This window comes from Callospermophilus lateralis, chromosome 9 (genome assembly GCF_048772815.1).
Source record: "Callospermophilus lateralis isolate mCalLat2 chromosome 9, mCalLat2.hap1, whole genome shotgun sequence".
Taxonomy (NCBI): Eukaryota; Metazoa; Chordata; class Mammalia; order Rodentia; family Sciuridae; genus Callospermophilus; species Callospermophilus lateralis.
The window spans coordinates 79,163,868-79,184,842 of NC_135313.1; positions in this window are offsets into that span (position 1 = coordinate 79,163,868).

Consider the following 20,975-nt stretch of genomic DNA (forward strand, 5'->3'; position numbering starts at 1 on the left):
TCCTCAACTCTACTAAGAAAGCGGCATCTAGAAACATACGTCTTAGTCATTTTGTGTTGCTATAACAAAATACCTGAGGCTGGGAAATGTATAAAGATAAAAGATTCATTTGGCTCACAATTCTGATGGCTGGAAAGTCCAAACAGCATAATGCTAGCTAGCATCTGCAAGGGCCCCTGGGCTGTGTCACAGCATAGCAGATAAGCCAAAAAGGAAATGTCAGTGAGCAGAAGGGACCAAGTATGGAGTGTGACTGCACTTTATAACAACCCACTCCCCAAGAACTGACCCAGTTCTACGAGAATGACACTGCTGGTAGAAGTGCCCCATGACCCAGTCACCTTCCACTAGACCTTACAGCTTAAAGGTTCCACCACTTCTCAATTCTAGTACTGGGGACCAAGCGTCCAGCATACAAACTTTTGGGGGGACTAATCATGTTCAAACCATAGCAACATGTAAATAAACACATCCTTTATTACTAAATTTAAACACTAAGACCCTCTCATGACAATTCACAGCCATGGCACACCACGTTTAAGATCACACTGTAGCCCGGTAAGCCTGAGAGAGGCCATGCACAGCCCTGCATCGACTCCTATACTCACCTCCCATTTCTCAACGAATTTCACTGAAATACGTCATACATTTCATAAAATATTACTGGAAGGTCTCCTCACCCTCAGCTTCTGTGGAGACTCTCAATTCAAACACATGTTCTCCCCTCCAATGCACAGTCTCTCCCAAGGACTCGGAGGAATAGGACAAAGAACATCTTTGCTTGGCCCAAAGTTCAGTATTCAGATAATTGGGGAAGGCCGGGCGCAGAGTTTGAAGCTTGCCCCAGGAGAAAGCTGACTGTCACCCAGGGAAGTGCTGCAGACACAGGAGCCACCCAGTGCAGCCTGGGTGCCACCTGCTGATCCGATCCTTCCCCCGTCTCTGAGCCTGTGCCCCTTGCCAGGCGGACTTTGGCTGGTGGGAACCTAGGCCCCGAGCAGCCTTGCAGTTTCCCTCTTAGCCCTGACAGCTCTGCCAATGCCTTGGGAAGAAGAGCCACCCCCACGTCTGCTGCCCTCAACTGGGATCCCACATGGAGCAGATGCGAGACCCAACTGCCTATTTACCCAGGGCTCAGCAAGCCCCAGGCCACTCACAACTTCAGGAGCAATGACACATAATTCTTGTGCTAAGCCACTATGTTTGAGAGCATTTTGTTTAATGTGGCTTTACTATGCCAATAGTTAACTGATACACAGTCCAAGGAACCTGCTCATAGAAAATATATCCCCTTCCCAGAAAAAAAAAAAAAAAAAAAGAAAGCTAAATTTTAATACATGGCCATCATTATAACAGCTTTCAGTAAAGGTACTTAGTTATAGCTCACAACAACCCTATGAGACAGGTAGGATTTTTATCCTACTTTAAGGAGGGAGGCCACAGAGACATAGTAGAGTACACTGTCCACAGCTGGAAGTTGGTCACCTGGATTCTGAGCCTTTGCTCTAACTTCTCTGCTGAACGGTCTTGCAAGCCTCCCAGCTAATGCTGCCTAAAATTTTGCTGTAGGTTCCCAGGCCCTCAGGGAAAAAATCCAAACTGACCAGTCTGTTATTACAGGACTGAGTACAGTACTGAGTATTGAGTTTTACGGTATTGAGCACTCAAGGCCCTTCACAACCTGGTACCTCCTTATTCCATCCGACTCCTGCTCCCCACCTCTGCAGCTGCCACCTAACCTCCTCTTCTTCCTCCTCCTCCTGCCCAGCTTCCCGACACCTCCCTCCTCCAGGTCTGTTCCAACTCTACTGAGCCTACACTAAGCCCACCAGCTCCATCGCATCTTTGTTCCTTGCTGGGACCCTCTAGGTCACCCTTTAGGGGACAAGCCAGGGATGCCACCTGCAGGAAGCATATCCTACCCCCAGACACATGCCTGTTTCCATGCTGTTTCCCAGCCACTAGGAACTTTTTCACAGAGAACTGCCAACTCTGGGCTGCTCCAGCTCCCACTTCAGTGCAGCTGTGAGTCCTTAGGGACAAGACCTGGGTCTCATTCATCAGCCCAGTAGTTACTAAGCTGTCTGATCGCATCATAGGAACTCAATAAAAACTGGCTAAATTGAAAAGCAGGTGAAAGGACAATGACATGACAGAGAAATAGATATGGAGACAGGAGATTTAAATTTTTCATTTTTCAATAGCCAAGTCTTCATTTCTAATAAATGTTAATTAAAGTGCTCAACACCCCTGGGTCTCCAGCTAGGTATTCCTCCATTAGAAATGTTCCTTCATGACAGTTTCCTCTGCCAAACCTTCCCTCACAGGCTTATGTGTTCAGGGCGTCTTGGGACAGATAAGCAAAGACGCAGTATCTCCTTGAAACAGCAGTGGGAATTCAGGGCCGCTCCTTAAACCTTCACCCTGGCAACACAAAAAGACACGTACTGTGCTTCCAAAAGAGAGGGAAGGAAGTTTGTGGCAGAGGAAGGCACATAATTAATAACGTGAAAAGAAAAAAATTCCCATGTCAGGGAACAGTCAGATGAAGGCTCCACGTGGAGGAAAGGCCTATTCACCAGGAGCTATGGTGACTCACCGGTAGGCCCAGATCTCAGAAGCTGACAGGTGGTTATTACCGCCTTAACCTTAGAGACTGCCATTAAAAGGTCAGGGCTCGGTGGCCTCACAGCTCCTGCAGAGCACCAAGGAGAATGCAAGATGGAGGCTAAGGCTGCCTTCAAAGTCTCCGGTCTCCAGACCACCACGTCCAGTCTTGGAGAAAAAGAGAGTGCATCAGGCGGTTCCCAGAATGGGAGACAGAGGTCCTTCCCCACAGACAGCTTCCCAGTCACTAATGAATGGCATTCTGTCCCTGAGGAACACATTCCAGTATTACTAGAGAAAGAGAGGGCAGCCCCAAAATAATGGGCACCCCTTGATGCCTTTCACAGTCAGCCTGGAGCAGATGTCCAAGCTCCAGACAACTGGAATGTAAGAACCACATCACAGCTTTGGGATCTGGCCACCTAGTAGTTTCCAAGTGCCCTGTTTAGACAAAAGCTTATGGAGAAGACACCATTGCTGCTTCTTTTGGGGGACAGGGCCAGGAACCCCAGTTGTTGGGACAGGGTCAACCTCTGAGAAGGTTTGAGAGAGACTTAGGGGTTCCGTTTGGAAATCACATATTTAATCCAAACCTGTACTTTACAGATGTGAAAACTATGGTTCAGACGGGTAAGGTGAGTCGTGCAAAGTCCCACAGTCAGAAGGCAGGAGGACTAAGGACAGGGCTCCAGTTCCTGCCTGCCATTCCAGACACTCTTTCCTCTACATGGTGCCAACACCTTTTCAAGGAATAGCCCTCTACACCCTTCTCTGCCTCTCTCCCCTTTAGCAAGCCCCCAAGGTCAGTATTCAGATAATTAGGGAAGGTCAGGTACTGAGTCCAGGCGCAGGGTTTGAAGCTTGCCCCAGGAGAAGGCTGACTGTCACCCAGAGAAGTGTCCTCTTAGAAGATAAAAAGCTGCAGACACAGGAGTCACCCAGTGCAGCCCGGATGCCACCCTGCTGAACTGATGCTTCCCCCTGAGCCTACGGCTCAGACGGAGGTAAGAAGCTGGGTGACAGCCAGTGTCACAAGCATTTATCACATATAATAGGGAAAACTGCTAAAACCACCCATCCACCACCCACTCTCTCCACATCGGATCCCCAGCATGGTCAGATGATCAGAGGCCTGCGCTGAACTGGAACCTTCTCAGGATCCCCTTCGCATCTCCTTTCCCCATCTGCTGCACTTTTTCCAACACTGAATTAAACGACTGCCTGCGTTGCTGTAATTCTTCCATTTGCTGAATTTGTCCCTACGCAATATTAGTGTTTGGTACTAAAGTGCTGTTTGCTCCACTTTTTAATTTCATTTTAGAAGTCTACAAGGAGAGATGCCAACACTTAATCGTAGGGACTGGAGGGAACTCTACAAACTGCTTACAAGGCACAAACAGAGTGGTTATTTTCCTATTTCCCTTTTGATTGAATTGGCTTCTGTATCATATGCAATAAACAATGTGAACCAGAAAGCATTCTGCAGCTTTATCTCACCTCCTCACATAATCAAAGGAAAAAATACTTTGTAATAAAAAAAAGGAGAAACAAGAACTTCAGTTTCCTTTAAAAGTTAATTAAACTTGAAAGCTTTGTAGAGACCATTCATTTTCTTTTGTAGCCTAAGACCGTAAGGTTTGCCTTCCATTTTACCAGTGGGATGAAAAGAAAGTAACCTGATGTTACTTTCATCATCATCATAAATAGCATATAATAAAGCTTTAAAAAAAAAAAGTCTGTCTTTTTAAATAGAAAAATAAAAGTGGAAATGCACATACCATACAATTCTGAATTGACATATAAAAATACTAGGTAAGTTTTTAAAGATGTGACCTATTTAATTGCTTTAGTTAATACTAGTTTCCTTCTTTTCTGGAGAGATGACTTAATCGTAAGCATGCAGGTATGACTTTATACATCCTAGGTAATCCTCTGAATTGACAAGTTTAAAACAGAGTGTCCTCTTTACAAAGAAAGTTGAACATGCAATTAACCAGAACAGGAACCCTCCCTAAAGCCTTCTGGGTAGCTCAGATTTGGAGATGGATAACGTCCCCCTCCTTGTCAGTTCCAGTCACAAGCATCTATTGGAAGGACAATGCTGAGCAGTCTTTGCAGGCAAGGTGAAGCAGGAATCCTAGACGAGCCACATTGAAGACGATCATGAGGCTGGTGTTGGATTACCCGTGCCAGACACAACAAATGGAGCCAGGAGTGGGCAATGCATGGATTGCCTGCCTTCAAAGAATGTCCTGCATGTGTGTGTGTGAGTGTGTGAGTGTGCGCGTGTGCGTGTGTACGTGCGTGTGTGCGTAATTAAGCATTTCAGAGAAAGAAGAGTTGCTGATAAAAAAGTACAGGAATTGTTAAATAAGGTAAGTAATTCCTTTTACTGAAAAATACAGAGATGGACAAATAGGGCTTCCAAGGGTCTAGTTCTCAAAACTTTTGATTCTATAGATTAGAAGGTAAATGTTCCAACAGCTTATTGAGACCCCAAAGTGCAAATGTGGACTGTTTGCCAGAATATTTAACTTCCTAATCTCTTCCCCATGACCACCCAGGGGTACTGTGTTTAATTCATCTCTGTGATCCCATCACAGTACCAACAGCACACAGTGGGCACCCTGAAATATGAAAAGCAGGTGGAAACACCAGCGTTTTGTTTGTGCCTTTAAATAACAAACACTTACATGTTAGATAATGTCAGTCAAACTCCTCATCATCTAGATGTCACATGAATAGATTCTTCAACTAAAATAGTTTCTTCCTAGTAGCCACTATGCTGCACTCCCCATTGCATAAGTCAAGGGGAATTTTCACTGCTTCCCAAAAGGAAGCAGCCAGCAACTCCTGTTGTAACACCCAGATTCTCAGAAAATAAAAATGGTCATAGAAAAATAGCATAAATAATACTGACCATCGCATGAATCAGGAGCATCTGACGGGACAGGACAAGCTATCTGATCTCCCTGCTTCTATTCAACCCTGTACCGTAGTTTCCAGCAAAGGCAATTGGGCAAAAAGTAAAAAAACAAGCACACAGATTCAAATGAAAGAAGATAAACTGCCTCCATTTGTAGGTGATATGATCTGTATATGAAAAATCCTAATGAATTCACTAAAAACCTATTAGAGCTAATCAATGAGTTCAGCAAGTTTTCAGGATAAAAGATCAAAACACAAGAACCAACTGTATTTCTATGCTCTATTAGTGAAGAACCCAAAAATAAAATGGACATCTTCACTTACACAACATCAGAAAGACTGAAATTCTCAGGGATAAATTTAACAGTGGACATTTAAGACTTGTACATAGACAATTATAAAACATCATTGAAAGAAATTAAAAAAGACCTCAATAACTGGAAAAACATCTCATGTTCAGAACTGGAAAACTTAATGCTGTTAAGATGCAATACTTCTCAAAGGGATCTACAAATTCAGTGCAATGTCCATTAACACTCCAGCTTCTTTTTTGTAGAAATTAATAAGCTAGTCTTATGGAAATGTAAGGAACCTAGAAAAGTCAAAAGATTTTGAAAAAGAAGAACAATGCTGGACAACTTATACTTCCCAATTTCAAACTCCTACAAGACAAAAATAACCAAGACTGCATAGTACTGACATTAAGACAGACAAACTGATCAACAGAGTAGGAGCCAAGAGTCCGAAAGAGACCTAGACATTCATGTCAATTATTTTTTGTCAAGGTTATCAAGACAATTCGGAAAGAACACTCTTCAGCAAGTGGTTCTGGGACAGGTGGGCAGCCACATGCAAACGTGAATGTGGATCAAGGAAATAGTTATAAATCTTATTTCTGACAAGGGTCCAGTACCTTGTGATTGAGATAGATATATATATATACAATGGAAAAAGAAGTCACCCAGCTGAAAAATGGCAAAGGCTTTAAACAAACTTTCTCTCCAAATGATATACCAATGGCTAATAAACATATGAAAATGTGTTCAACACCATTAGTTATTAGTAAAATGTCAATTAAAACCACAAAGAGATATCTCTTCACACCTACCAGACGGCTAAAAACAAACAGAGGCAAATAGGCAGGAATAGGGATGCTGGGTATAGTGACACATGCCTGTAATCCCAGCAGCTTGGGAGGAGTATCACAAGTTCAAAGCCAGCCTCAGCAACTTAGTGAGGTCCTAAGCAACTTGTCAAGACCTTGTATCAAAATTAAAAAAAAAAAAAAAGAATTAAAAAAGGGCTGGGGATGTTTCTCAGTGGTTAAGCACCTCTGGATTCAATCCAGATACCAAAAAAAAAAAAAAAAAAATGAGAACACACTGGAACCTTCACATGTTGCTAGTGGGAATAAAAATGGCATACCTGCATTGTACTGTTTGACAGCTCTTCCATTCCTAATCAGATATCCAAGAGAACTGAAAACATACATCAGCACAAAAAACTCCTACATGGATGTTCATTGACTCATTATTCATAATAGAGTGGAAACAACCCAAATGTCCATCAACTGATAGAATAAACAAAAGATACATATTCATATAATGGAATATTATCCAGCCATAAAAAGGAATGAAATACTGGCTTATGTTGAACTTTGAAATCATTTTAAACCTTAAACTTTAAAAACATGCTAAATGAAAGAATCTGGGCACAAAACACCACATATTGCAGAAAGCCAATTGTATGGTACTAAGGATCAAACCCAGTGCCTCACACATGCTAAGCAAGCACTCTACCCCTGAGCCATAACCCCAGTTCTGAGATTTCTTTTGGAAGTGCCAAAAAATGGTTTGGATTGAGATAGTGATGATGGTTGCAAAACTTTGTTAATATATTTAAAAACCAGCCTGGTATAGTGGTGCATGCCTATAATCCCAGCAGTTTAGAGGCTGACACAGGAGAGTTGTGAGTTCAAAGTCAGCCTCAGCAACTTAGCAAGGCCCTAAGCAAGTAAGTGACACCCTGTCTCTAAATAAAATACAAAATGAGGGCTGTGAGTGTGGTTCAGTGGTAAAGTGCCCTTGGGTTCAATCCTTAGTACAAAAACATTTATATATACCACTGAACTACACACTTAAAAGGGCAAATTTATGATATATATATATGATGTCTCAATTAAATAATGATGGGATACTGTAGGTACTGCAGGTGAGAATGCCCGACTGGTATAATTTCTTGGAAGAGAGTTTGGAAAGGGGTATTAAATATCACCCAACAGTTCAAATTCTAAAAGTTCATCTTTGGTAAATAATCAGGAATATCACAACTTTAGCTGTAAAAGATGTGTTCTGCAATGTTGTCTTAATATCAAAATATTGGAAATATCCTGAAGGCCTAACAGAGACTTTGTTGAACTAATTAAAACTCATTCATTCAATGGAGTGTGATCCAGCCATTAAAATTATGTTTGCGATACACAGTTAACTAGAAAAGAGAGTATACAAAACACAGTATGTAGTACTATCCTATTTTTGTTTTTCTAAAACTATGCATGTATCACATTTCCATTATAGAAACAATAGAACTCAGTTCACATAGCAGTCACTAGTCCTCAGTGGTTATTTCAATTTAAGTTGATTAGAATTAATCACAACTGAAACTCAAGTTCTCACTGTACGCATCACATCACAATCACACAAGGACAGTGGCTACTGTATTGGATGGAACACACGACATTCCCATCATCACAGAAAGTTATATTGAATGAGCCAAAACAAGAAAACAAGTCACATGTGCTTACATGTGCTGGTCATTTTCTTCTCTGTATGTTCAGTTTCTACTTTTTTTTTTTTTTTGGAGGGTGGGTACTGGGAATTGAACTCAGGGGCACACAACTACTGAGCCACATCCCCAGCCCTTTTTTATATTTTATTTAGAGAAAGGGTCTCACTGAGTTGCTTAGCGCCTCTCCATTGCTGAGGCTGGCTTTGAACTCACGATCCTTCCGCCTCAGCCTCTGGAGTGGCTGGGATTACCAGGCGTGCACCACCACATCTGGCTTATTTTCTACTTTTTTGATAATAAGATAAATGTTTATAACACAATAATTTTTTAATGATTGAAGGAAAACTGAAACAGGGGAGGAGGGAACTAGGAAAGCACTCACAGACACAGAAGTGACCCACTAACGTAGAGAGTTCCCTTGGTCTCAGCGGCAGTGGAGGTTGGTGCTCATCTCTGCACCCATCAAGCTGGGAGCAGCCCCCAGCAAGAATACCACAGATTTCATTGTTCTTACTCAAAATTCAGCAGATTTTAAAGAATCAACACTTCCTCGATTGCTGCAGGCTTTGATGAATTACCAGAAGTGATAACATGGCTGTTTCTGTTCATTTTGTCCAGATTTATAGCAGCTCTCTGGAAGAATTTGCAGACCTCCTCACTGGGCCATGACCAGAAGTCCTGCCTCCTCATATAGATTTAAAAAATAATAATACTGTACTGGGGGAAGGTTTGGGAAAAGAGGCATCTCAAACTCTAGGTGGTAAGATAGATTAGCTCATGCTTTCTGGAAGACAACGTGGAAATATATACCCAACCTTAAAAATATTCTATCCCTCTACTCAATTATGTCACTTCTAGAAAGTTATTCAAAGAAAATAGTTGTGGATGTGCTCAAAGATTTAGCTGTAAGAATGTACATGACAGAGCTGTTTATAATAGTAAAAAGCCAATGCAAAAGCTGAAAATACAGCAACAGGACACATCCTCATGATGAAATATACCATCCATTAAAAATAATGCTGCGCAGGAATACTTAATGGGGTAAAAAATGTTTATAAATGTAACGTTAAGTTTTAAAAATGAGTTTTAATACAGTGTGAAAGGTATCGTTTCATTTTTGTAACAAACACGTACATATGTATACATATACACATACCTTCTCAGAATATAAATTAGGATGATTATGATCAAGACATAAATAGTGACTATTTCTGTGCCATGGGGAACTATCTAGTTGGGGTGGGAACCTATTCACCACATTTTTTATGATGAATATATATCACCATGGTGATAAGAGAAAAGTAAAAATTGTTGTCTTTAAAAAAGGTGAAATCACATTAAGACAGGAAATCTTTATACTTAGAACTTGAAATAAAATTATCACTGCAATTTAGTATGTTTACGATTAGCTCCAGGCTTCCTAGCTACCAAGGAAAAAAGAGAAATACAAAGAATTACATAGATCTCCGCTGTTCATCAATTCTTCCCAGGAGACAAACACCATCCTGGTACTGACTTATAGGAGAAATGTATAATATGCATTTCTCAGTAACACCAATGCCTACCCTGGGGTGTGGCCATAGTAGTGAATCACTCCCAGCCCTCATCTTTGTTCCAATTCTTCTTGTAGTTGCTTAAGAACTGTGGTTCCCACCTTGTGCAGGCACAAACACACACAGAGACAGTACCGATTTTTCCCATAGCATTCTTTCATCCTTGTTTCCTACCATAGTAAAACAGCCCCAAAATGAATGAAGTGTTTACATCATGACATCAACAATATCCAGCTTTGACACAATATTTTGACACTGGGGCTATTTCACTATAAACAAGAATACTCAGATTGGCTCACAGATGAAGTGGGTCATGAGAAGTGTCAGATGTAGCATATTTTGAGAATATATAGTAAGGCATCTGTTGAAGGGCCCTCTGAGAAGAGAGAGTAGACAAAATTGAACTAGTGGCTTTGGATGTTTCTTTCAAGACTTGAAGGGAGTCATGAAGAGTCAAGGCTAAAGTGACCAACCCTGAAATGACCCCCATCAGGCTGAGTCTTATCATGATAAGAAAAAGCTTCCAGAATAACACACAAACTACATTTGTCAGAGTCAGAGCCCTGGAAGGCTCTGGCATGGCAGGTGGAGGAGTGAGGGAGTTGAGTCTGTTACCCTCTGTGAACTTGGTCTATAGAAACAATATAAATTAGATTTCCTCTTTATTCCTAATCCAAAATTTCTCTCAAATACTGTGAATCCAGTCACTCCTAAAAAGAGTGATTATAGAACCTGGAAGACTACTAAAATACCTTTCTTCTCCCTTCAAGGCCTACCCACTCCTGAGTACCTTCCACTCCATGTATATGACCCTTATCTTTAAGCCCCAAATCAAGTCTTCTACCTGTGTGACCTTTCTCTCATCTGTGACATCCAAGAGCACGTACCCGCCACTTGACTCAATGATACTCATCTCGCACATCCTGGGTCCCCCATCAGACCGCAGCTGTAGAATATTATTTTACATCTCACCCAGCACCTGCCACAGAACTACTGCATAAACATGGCCAGGACAGTGAGAGGCTGGAAATGCTACTGGAGGAATCAGCATTACAGCAGACCCCAAAACACACTGAGGTGCCAGGGGAGCTGTTTTGAAATGTTTGAAACCATGTCCAGTGGAAGACGGGCTGGACAAGCATTTTTAATTTTGCAAGAAGCAACTTATTGATGTATCAGGAAATTATTTTAGGAATTCAAAACTTACAGTGAGTGTTGTTTCATAAACCACATGTTTGCGTGCACGTGTGTGTGTGTATGTGTGTGTGTGTGTGTCTGTGCACATATGCACAAACATGTATACACATAGTCTGTATCATACCAATGGATTTCTTTAAAATAGTTTGCAAGGAGTAAGTTAGACAAGTTATTTAGTAGCTTATAGAAGAGAACATTTCAATTCAATAGAAGGAAAGCACCTCTAACAAGGAAAACTATCCCACAATGGAGTATATTATTATGAAAGACAAAGAGTTTCCAGACCCTGAAAAACTTTAAGTAGCAATGACTGTCATGGAGGATATTCATATAAGAGTGGAAAGTTAAATAAGAACTCCTTTCCGTTCTATGAAACCATCAGTTGAGATCACAGGCAATTCACTATCACTGAAGGTACAATGAGGGGAGAAACAATTCCACAGGTGAAAGTAAATGGCCTGAAGTTCACTTTTGCCACTTATATTGGAAGATATCCTCTGTGAAAGGATTAGTTATAAGTGATATCGAGACCTGGGCTTCTCAGCCTAAATGAACATCCGAAGCACCTGGGAAGCTTAAAGAAGACATCCATGCCTAGATCCTGACATACATCAACTGAGACTCAGGGCCCAAAATTTGTAATGGTTTTAATGCTTCCCAGGTAAGGGTTGAGAAACACTGATTTTATATGTATGGAAGGCATATGTGATGTTTCATAGAGCACAGAAGGAAGGAAAACAACACCAAGTTTTTGCATGAAGATCCTAAAAAGAAAGAACTTGAAAACAATGAAATCAGGGCTTTTGATTTCTACCCAGGATATACAGAGCTGAAAAGAGCATCACTCCTGTGCTTATGGTGAATAAAAGGCCACATAAACCACAAGTGAATAGCTTTTTCAAATCCAGCTGGGGAGCAGTATAACACACTAGACCAAAATCTAAGGTGAAATCATACCTACCTGCAGGAAGGAGCAAGACATGAGCATTCGTTTCCCCGGGTAGATGCACCTAAGTTGGCTAATGAGCATCAAGTAACGAACAACAATGGAATACTAGAGGCTAAGGTGAAAGAGCATAGAGACAGGCTGCTCTGAGGCACAAAGATAAATAAAAACCTAACGTTGACAGTGGAACAAACATAGGGAAAAGCCTGTTGGTAAACCATTCCCAGTGCTAAACACAAGGCATCACTGGAGGAATTTGAAGTCCAGGGTACACCGAGGTAACTGTAGCAACAACAAACCTTAATTCAAGTCAACTCTGACTAAGCTCATCAATCCTCACAGTAAGTGCATAGTCTAAATAGAAAGGTATGCCCATTTTAAGACTTAAGAACTATTTATCTCAATCGCTAAAATCCTACCAAAATGTCTAGTTCTCAGCAAAAAATCATGGGGCATATGAAAAGCAAGAAAAACTACTCTTTCAAGAGATGTAACAATAAAGATAAGCAGACTCAGACATGGAATACATGTTGAAGCTATCACACAGATTTTAAAATAGCCATAATTATCTGTAAAAGACCCATTTGGAAGGATTAGAAAATATGACTATCATCCATTTGGGAAATGGGTAATTTTAGCAGAGAGAAACTATAGAAAAGAATCAAATGGAAATGCTCTACAGGCTAAACATAGTAACATAAATGAAGAAAGCTTCTAAATTAAGATACAATTAAAATTTGAGAAGAAGAAAAGAAAGTAAATGAGACAAAAGAAATAATTGCAATGAATTTCCCAAAATTAATGAAAGGTACGAAACTACAAATGCAAAAAGCTCAAGAACACCAAGCTGGATAAATACCAAGCATAAATACAATACTAACACACAGTCCTAGGGTTTAAATTTAAAAAGCTGAAAACCAAAGGAAATCTTGAATGCAATGAAAGAAAAAGGAAACATTACCTACAAAGGAACAAGGGTAATAACTACAGAAGACTTCTTATCAAAAGGCATGCAAGTAAGAAAAAAAATGAAGCAGCATCTTTAAAGTATTAAGAGGAAAAAAATTATCAACCTGTCAACCTATAATTCTATATTCAGTGAAAATATTTTTCAATAATGCAGCAGAAATAAAGCCTGTCATATACCAACAAAAAGCAAGGTAATTCACTGTTAATAATGTTAAATGAAGTTCTTTAGGAGGAAGGAATATGGTACCAGAAACTTGGATATATATAGAAAGAAATGGAGATTGCTGAAAATGAAAAAAAAAAAATGAAAGTCAAATAAAATTATTTTATTGTTATTTTTGATACCTATAAAAGCTGACTGTTTACAACCCAGAGTCAAAAAAAAAAAAAATGACCTACGAGTTAAATCTATCCCATTGTCTGTTTTAGTGTGATCTGATAGCTAAGAATCTTTTCTATTTTTAAAGGATAGAGTAAGGAAAGAAGAAAAATGAGTGACAGGGACCATGTATGGTACCAAAGTTTCTGGACCTTTACAGAGTTTGATGATCCCTGGTTTAAAATAAAAATGAGATTTTTGATTATAGCACATATCTTAAAAATGATGACAAACAATAGCACAAATAATGGAAAAGAAGAAACTGGAAATGCACTGTTGTATGTCCCTGGCACTTCACATGAAACAGAATAATATTACTTGAAGGTAGACTCATTAAAGATATATATTAACTCTAGGTAAATCACCAAAAAAATGGGAAAGAGACATAAATAAAATGTTCATAATGGGAATAAAATAAAATCATAATACATGCTTGAATAACAAGGGAAAAGGACCAAAGAACAGATGGGACAAGTAGAAAACAGCTAACAAAACAGGAGATTTTAATTAAACCAGAATAATGTCATAGTAAATGTGAATTGTCTAACACACCAATTAAAAGATGCTGTCAGATTGGTTAAAAAAGACCACTGTATGCTGTTTACCAGAAACCCACCTTCAATATATAGATATATATATAAGCTAAAATAATAGAAACAAGATACGCAATATGAACATTAACAAAAAGAAAATTGGAGTAGCTATACTATTAAATACACCCAAAGTAAATTCCAGAAAAAGGAATATTAGCATGAATAAAGAAGAATATTACATAATAAAAAGGGATCAGTCTTCCAAGAAGGCATGACAATTCTTAATGTTTATGGACTTATTGGTCAAAACATGAAACAAAAAAGGATAGAGAAGAGAAATTTTAAAAATCTACAATTATAGATGGAGGCTCTAACATTCTTCTCTCAATTATTAATGAAACAAGTAGACAGAAAATCATTAAGAACACAGAAGACCTAAACAACCCCATTAAGCAATTTGACTTAATTGATATTTCTGAAACATTCTACCCTACAATAGTAGAATACACATTCTCTTCAAGTGCATACTGAACATTCACCAAGACAGACCATATTCTAGACCAAAAAACAAGCATAACCAAAGTTAAAGGAATAGAACATACAATTTATATTCTGGGATAATAGTATAATTAAACTAGAAGTTAAAAGAATATTCCCAAGTATTTTTAAACTAAATGACATTTTTAAATAACACATGGGTCAAGAGGAAGTCTCAAGGGAAATTTTAAAATACTTTAAAATAAATGAAAATACTCAGATCAAACTTGTGGAAAGCAGGCTAAAGTAATGCTCCGAGGGAAATATGTAGCATTAAATGCTTATATTACAACAGAAGAAATTTTACAATATAAGTTTACTCCTTCAAAAAAATAGAAAAAAAGGAAATTGAACACAAAGCAAGGAAAAGGGAAGAAATTTAAAGAGAGAGAGAAAATTGAAAAAAGAAAAATAGGCAAATGAAATTTTTAAGATCTAAATTTTTGACAAGTTAACAAAATTATACATTTCTATATAGAATAAGAAAAAAATGATGACACAAATTACCAATATCAAGAATGATGAGAGGAACATTGCTAGAAACCCCTACAAACATTAAGTGGATAATAAGGGAACATCACAAATACTGTTATGCCCATAAAGTTGACCACTTAGGTGAAGTGGATCAATTCCTTGAAAAATACAAAATACCGAAACCCATCAAGAAAAAATAGGTGCCTGAGTAATTCTATATCTATTGAAGAAATTGTAGTTAAAAATCTTTCAACAAAGAAAAGTCTGCATCCTGAAGATTTCAGTACTGAAGGCTACCAAACACAGAAAAAAAGAAATAATGCTAATTCTATACAATCTCTTCAAAAATACGTCACAGCCAAGGGGAGGTTAGCCCAGGATTGCTAGGATGGTTCAATATTTGAGAATCAATCAGGATAATTCTCTTAAATATGAAGAAAAATCTCTGTCAACATATGGAGAAAAGCCATTCAATAAAATTTAAAATTCAAACTAGAAACACAAGGGAAATTACTTAACCTCATAGGGCATTTACAAAATTCCTCAGCACCATACTTATTAGAATAGCAAGACTGATTATTTCATCCCTATGTTAAGACACAAGGCAAGGAAATTCTTTGTCACCACTCCTATCCAACACTGGACTACGACTCTTTAACAGCACAATCAAGCAAGAAGAAATAAAAGGCATCCAGATTGGAAGAGGAAAAAAAAAAAAAACCTATTTCTATTCACAGGCGACATGATTGACTATGCAGAAAATCCCTAAACCTACTAGAACAAACAAGTGACTTTAGCAAGGTCACAGAATGTAAAAATTCATTGTAGGAACAATATGAGGTATAACAAAGAAAGTCTACGTGAAAAAAAAAAAAAACATGAGATCAAATTATGTAATGTGTAACTCACTTCTTCCAGGTGAACATCTGTCATTTTTTTGCCCAAATCCATACCCGCTCAGGCTATATTTCTCCACTGGAAATGAGAGATTCCTGGGATCTGACACATAGGAGGTACTCAGTAAGTATTTGTGGAATGAATGACAGCCCAAGGTCTATTCCTGCTTCCTTCACATTCTTCCAGTCATCCTGGCCAGCCCATGGCAGTACTGCTGATGAAAACAGCAAAAGAGCCAGGCACAGTAGCACACCCCTGTAATCCCAGCACCTTGGGAGACTGAGGCAAGAGGACTGCAAGTTTGAGGCCAGCCCCAGCAATTTAGCGAGACCTTTAGCAACTTAGTGAGGCCCTGCCTTGAAATAAAATAATTTTTTTAAAAAGTGGGCTGGGGATGTGGCTCAGTGGTAAAGTGCCTCTGGGTTCAATTCCGTGTGGAAGAAAAGAAGGAAGGAAAGAAGGAAGAGAGGGCAGGAGAGAGGAAAAGAGGGAGGGAAGAAGAGAGGGAGGGAGGAAAAGAAAGAAAGAAAACAAAATATGCTGCCCTCCACCCCTGTTCTAGCGTTTTCGATGCTGTGACTAAAAGGACCCAACCAGAACAACTGTAAAGGAGGAAAAGTTTATTTGAGGGCTCACAGTGTCAGGTGTCTCGGTCCATAGATAGCAGGCTCCATTCCTTCCAGGCTCAAGGTGAGGCAGAACATCACGGCAGAGAGAAGCAGCAGAGAGAAGTGGCTCACTTCCCAATCAGAAAGCAGAGAAAGAGATTCTCCAGATACAAAATATATGCCCCATAGCCACATCCCCAATTAACCACTCCCCCGGCCCCACAGCCTGCAGTTGCCACTCAGCTAATCCCATCAGGAATTAATTCACTGTTTAGGTCAAGACTCTCACAACCTCCGAACCTTCCTGCACTGTCGCACAGGTGAGCTTTTGGGCAACACCTCATTTCCAAACAGTAACAACCCCTTCCTTTAGTCACCAGATCTTTTTTTTATTTTGGTACTGGGATTGAACTCAGGGCTACTCAATCACTGAGCCACACCCTCAGTCCTTTTTGTCTTTTATTTAGAGACAGGAACTTGCTGAGCTGCTTTGAACCTCACTAAATTGCTGAGGCTGGCCTTGAATTCACAATCCTCCTGCCTCAGCCCCCCAACCCCACAGACACCCCACCCCCCATCCCCCAGCCACTGGGATTACAGGCCTGCACCACTGTGCCTGGTTGTGACCAGATCTTCTTGCCAAGTTCTTTGCTAACTAGATACAGAGGGGACAGGATCTTGGGAAGTAGCACATCTGGTTGCTCAACTGAGCACCAAATTTCTAGCACAATCCACCCTATCCAATGGAAGCAGAGGTAGCACTCACTGCATGCTTCAAACGAAAACAGCTAAAATAAGTGACTTAAAAGCAGCTCATGGTAGAGGCTGGTGCCTACTAAACACAACTACTCAGGTGGTCACTCATTGAACTCAGGGTCAAGAAAACTGATTTCTAGTCCAGGATCTACCACTAAGTAACTGCACCTTCACCAGGTCCCAGTCTGTTCATTTGAAGACAGGTAACAATACGGAGACAAAGCCATGATTTTGAGCAAGCAAGTATTTTCAAGAGGGCTGAGGGAAGTTCTGAGGAATGGTGGGCACCCGGAGGCCCAGCAGAACCACCTGGGAGGCATTTTCACGGGTGGTCCCTCTTGACACTCCTCCACTCCATCCCACCCTCGTGAGAGTGACCAGCACAGTGTGAGCAGCTGCTGTTACTCAGAAAGATCTCAAAAACTCAGAAAGTCTTTTCCAGGTTTTCAATGTTAGGTCTTTGAGAAACAGGACCAAGATTTAGGCTTCCTATCCACAGTGCAGTGCAACATCAGGCATTCCAGTCTTCCAGTCCAGCATTTGCTCCTTCCTCCTCTCAGCCACATTCCACAGTTTTCCTCTTGTACTGTGCTTCTCCAGTGTTTCCGTATATGCCATGCCTTTCATCACCTACCACCACCTGTGGGAGACATGGTTGGCTGGCCCCCTAACAGTCCAACAGGCAGTCTTGCTGTCTTCCTTGCTAGCAGAATTTTGACTCTGTTCAGATGGGGAGCCGTGTGTGTTCAGGGAAGGTGAGCCCACCCTCAGCTTCAGAAAGACTGCTGGGTCAAAACAATTATAGCTACCCTCTTTTCTTTTGCCCATCACTGGTTTAAAGGTAGACAGGTGACCATTGTGGCCCATGACACCTGGTCAAAGGCACGGGAAACTTCTGGGAAATAGTCATTTCATATCCAAAGGAAAACTGAGAAATAAGCCCTGTCCTCCCCTCTCTGCTTTAGATGTAACCATACGAAGGCAGGATGGAGTCTCAGTATATTATGGAGGACAGTGCTCTGTACGTGTAATAAGGATTGTAATGCATTCCATTGTTGTTGTGCATTTAAAAAAATAATAAAATCAATGAAAAAAAAAAGAAAGTCAAGAGAGTTTTCTAGAAATCAACCAAAAGCTGTGCCGCTTTGAACCACTGACACACATACCCCCCAGACACTTCCCCTAGACACTTCGTGAGAGACAGTAAATAAGCCTAAATAATGCTACTCACATCAGAAAGTATGCTTACAGATACCCTACCACGTGGCCTAGAAACCCCTCAACTTTTGCTCCTGGAACACCCATACTCATCTCCAATTCAGAGCTCAAGAACAGTTTCCTTGGGAGACTCTGACTACGCCTCAGACACATAGACAATCTGACACTGTGAACTGTGCATCCCCATTCTTCCAACTAGACCGTGAGCTTCTCAAAGCAAGCCCTTTCACCCTCAGCAGAAGCCTTGGCATAGGCTGTGCTCTCGTTAAATATTGCATAAATGAATGAAGGCTTGCCCGGCAGACTAATGGCACTTAGGCTGTCTATACTCTACTCTAGACCTCCTTTAGGTGTTAGTGAGCAAAGGCAGTGATGTGCCATGAACATGTTCTATTTTTGTCTGCGCACAATTCAGACTTTTCCTTGGGAAACTGTCCCCTACCCCCAGTGCCCTGCAGTTGAGATAGGACTATCACAGTGGCTGAACTAATCCTTCCAGGCTCTGGTGGATTTGGTTAACAGGCCCTCTCCTCTTGTGGAAATCTACTCTCTGCTGAGATGGCTTGGGCATATTTTTGACCTGTGAGTGGATCTATAAGATGTGATAAAAGGATTGAGGGAATAGAAAAATCAATCTTTCTTTCTCTCCCCTCCTCTTGGAGCAGTCTGAAGATGAGGTGTTAGTGCTATTTATCATTCCATAATACCATAAGAACCAGTCAACACAAGGGGGAAAGAGCCAAGATGTGTCTGAGAGAGAACTCGCCCTGGAACCTTATATGAGGCCATGGATCTAGCTATACTGGAAATCAGAGCCCTCATCCTTTTTATTTATGTGATCCAGTCAATTCCCACATTGCACAAGGCAATTTTCAAGTGACCAAAATCCAATCCAAAGAATTCTGACAGGGTTGATAATGACAATGAGCACAGACCAGAAAAAGCAGGAGGACCTGGGCACTGGCCTCTCTCAATCTTGGCAGCCTGATGGAGGACCAGCCCCGAGCCAGTCAAGAGTGGTAAAGAAGACCTACCCCAATACACTCCATTGGCACTGTGTACCTCTCTTACGGGCCTTCAGGACCCCTCTTCTTTTCAGAAGGGTGCAGAGACCTTGGGAAGTATTGTTACATTAGCACATGAGCGAAAACGGGGAGAGGAACTTCATCACACGGTGTGCTAAGCAATGTGATCCTCGTGTAACTTAAGGCCATCTTAAGATTATCATACCTATTTTATCTTCAGGAAACAGGCTCAGAGAAGTTAAGTAACTCGCTCAAGGTCACAGAGCTAGTAACTGAAAATGTAAACACCATTCAGGACTTTCCCTACTTTATCACTCTCGGATTGCCAGACCCTGAGAGGTGGACAGTACCCTTCCACCACCGCGAAAACCCACAACGCTGCAGGGCACACAGATCTGCAGCCTTACTACCTAAGTCCCCTGGAGTCAAAGCAGCCGTGGTGTGCAGTCTTTCGGAAGCCCCTGTAACTAGCTAATGTGCCGGTCGGTTATTTAACACCAAAAGTGAAAGGCCAGGCAAGGGGAGCAGCAGCACCCGCGCTGGACCCGGGTAAAGCGCCGCAGAGGGAAAGGCGGGAGCTCGCTGGCTTCACGATCGGCCTTGAACCCCGCACAGCTCTGCGCTCTCCGCAGTAGTTTGGCCCCCCAGCCTCTCTTCTCCCCTCCAACGCCACCGAAGTCACCCGTCGCTGCGCCCTGGGAACTTGCAAGACCGGTGCAACTCGGGCCCTGCCCCACCGGGTCCAGATGTCATCTGCACACAGCGGGGCGGCGGTGGGACCCCGACCCCTCTCCCGCGCCGCAGCTGGGCGAGCTCCAAGCTCCCGCGGCGCGCGGGGCGGGGCGCAGCGCATTGCGCGCCGCAGCCGCGCGGTCCCGCAGGACCCGGGCGCCGGATCCGCGGTCCCCGAACCGACCACCGCCCGCGGCCCGCTAAGCCGGACCCTCACCCCCGCTCACCTGCGCGGTCCGTGCCCGCGGGACCCCTCCGCACCCTCGCTCTGCTCCCGGCCCCGGCTCCGAGCTCGCCCGCCCGGGGCTGGCGCTGGCTGCGGCCGCGCGGGGCGGGGCGCGGCTCCTCCCCGCCCCAAGCCACCTGGGGCGCCCGGTAGGGGGCCGGGCCGGGACAGGTGTGCCCCGCCCGCGAGGGAACAGCCCCAGGTCCAGCTCCGCAGGGAAACCTCAAGGATCCTACGTGGGGTCACAGGGAGACTCAGGCAGCCGCGCGTTAGGTGACACCTGGGACGGTTCCTGCTTCGGAGTCAGCGAGAAGCCTGTTCCCTCCCAGTCTGGCCCGCTCAGAAAATGAACACGGAGACGTGAGTCGGACCCAAGCAAGCACGAAGAGAATGAGTCTAACACCTTGCTTCGTGGGATGTAGAAGTGGAGAGCAAAGACCCTCAGAGGTGAAAATGATGGGCCAAGGGCACAGGAGAGTTAGTTCAGAACCCAAAGACTTCAGGTCTTTCTGGACCATTCCATCCTACCCCATCTACACCTCACTCACCCTTCAAATAACTTTTCCCTTTCCAAAATAATGACATGAAGCTGTAAGTAATATA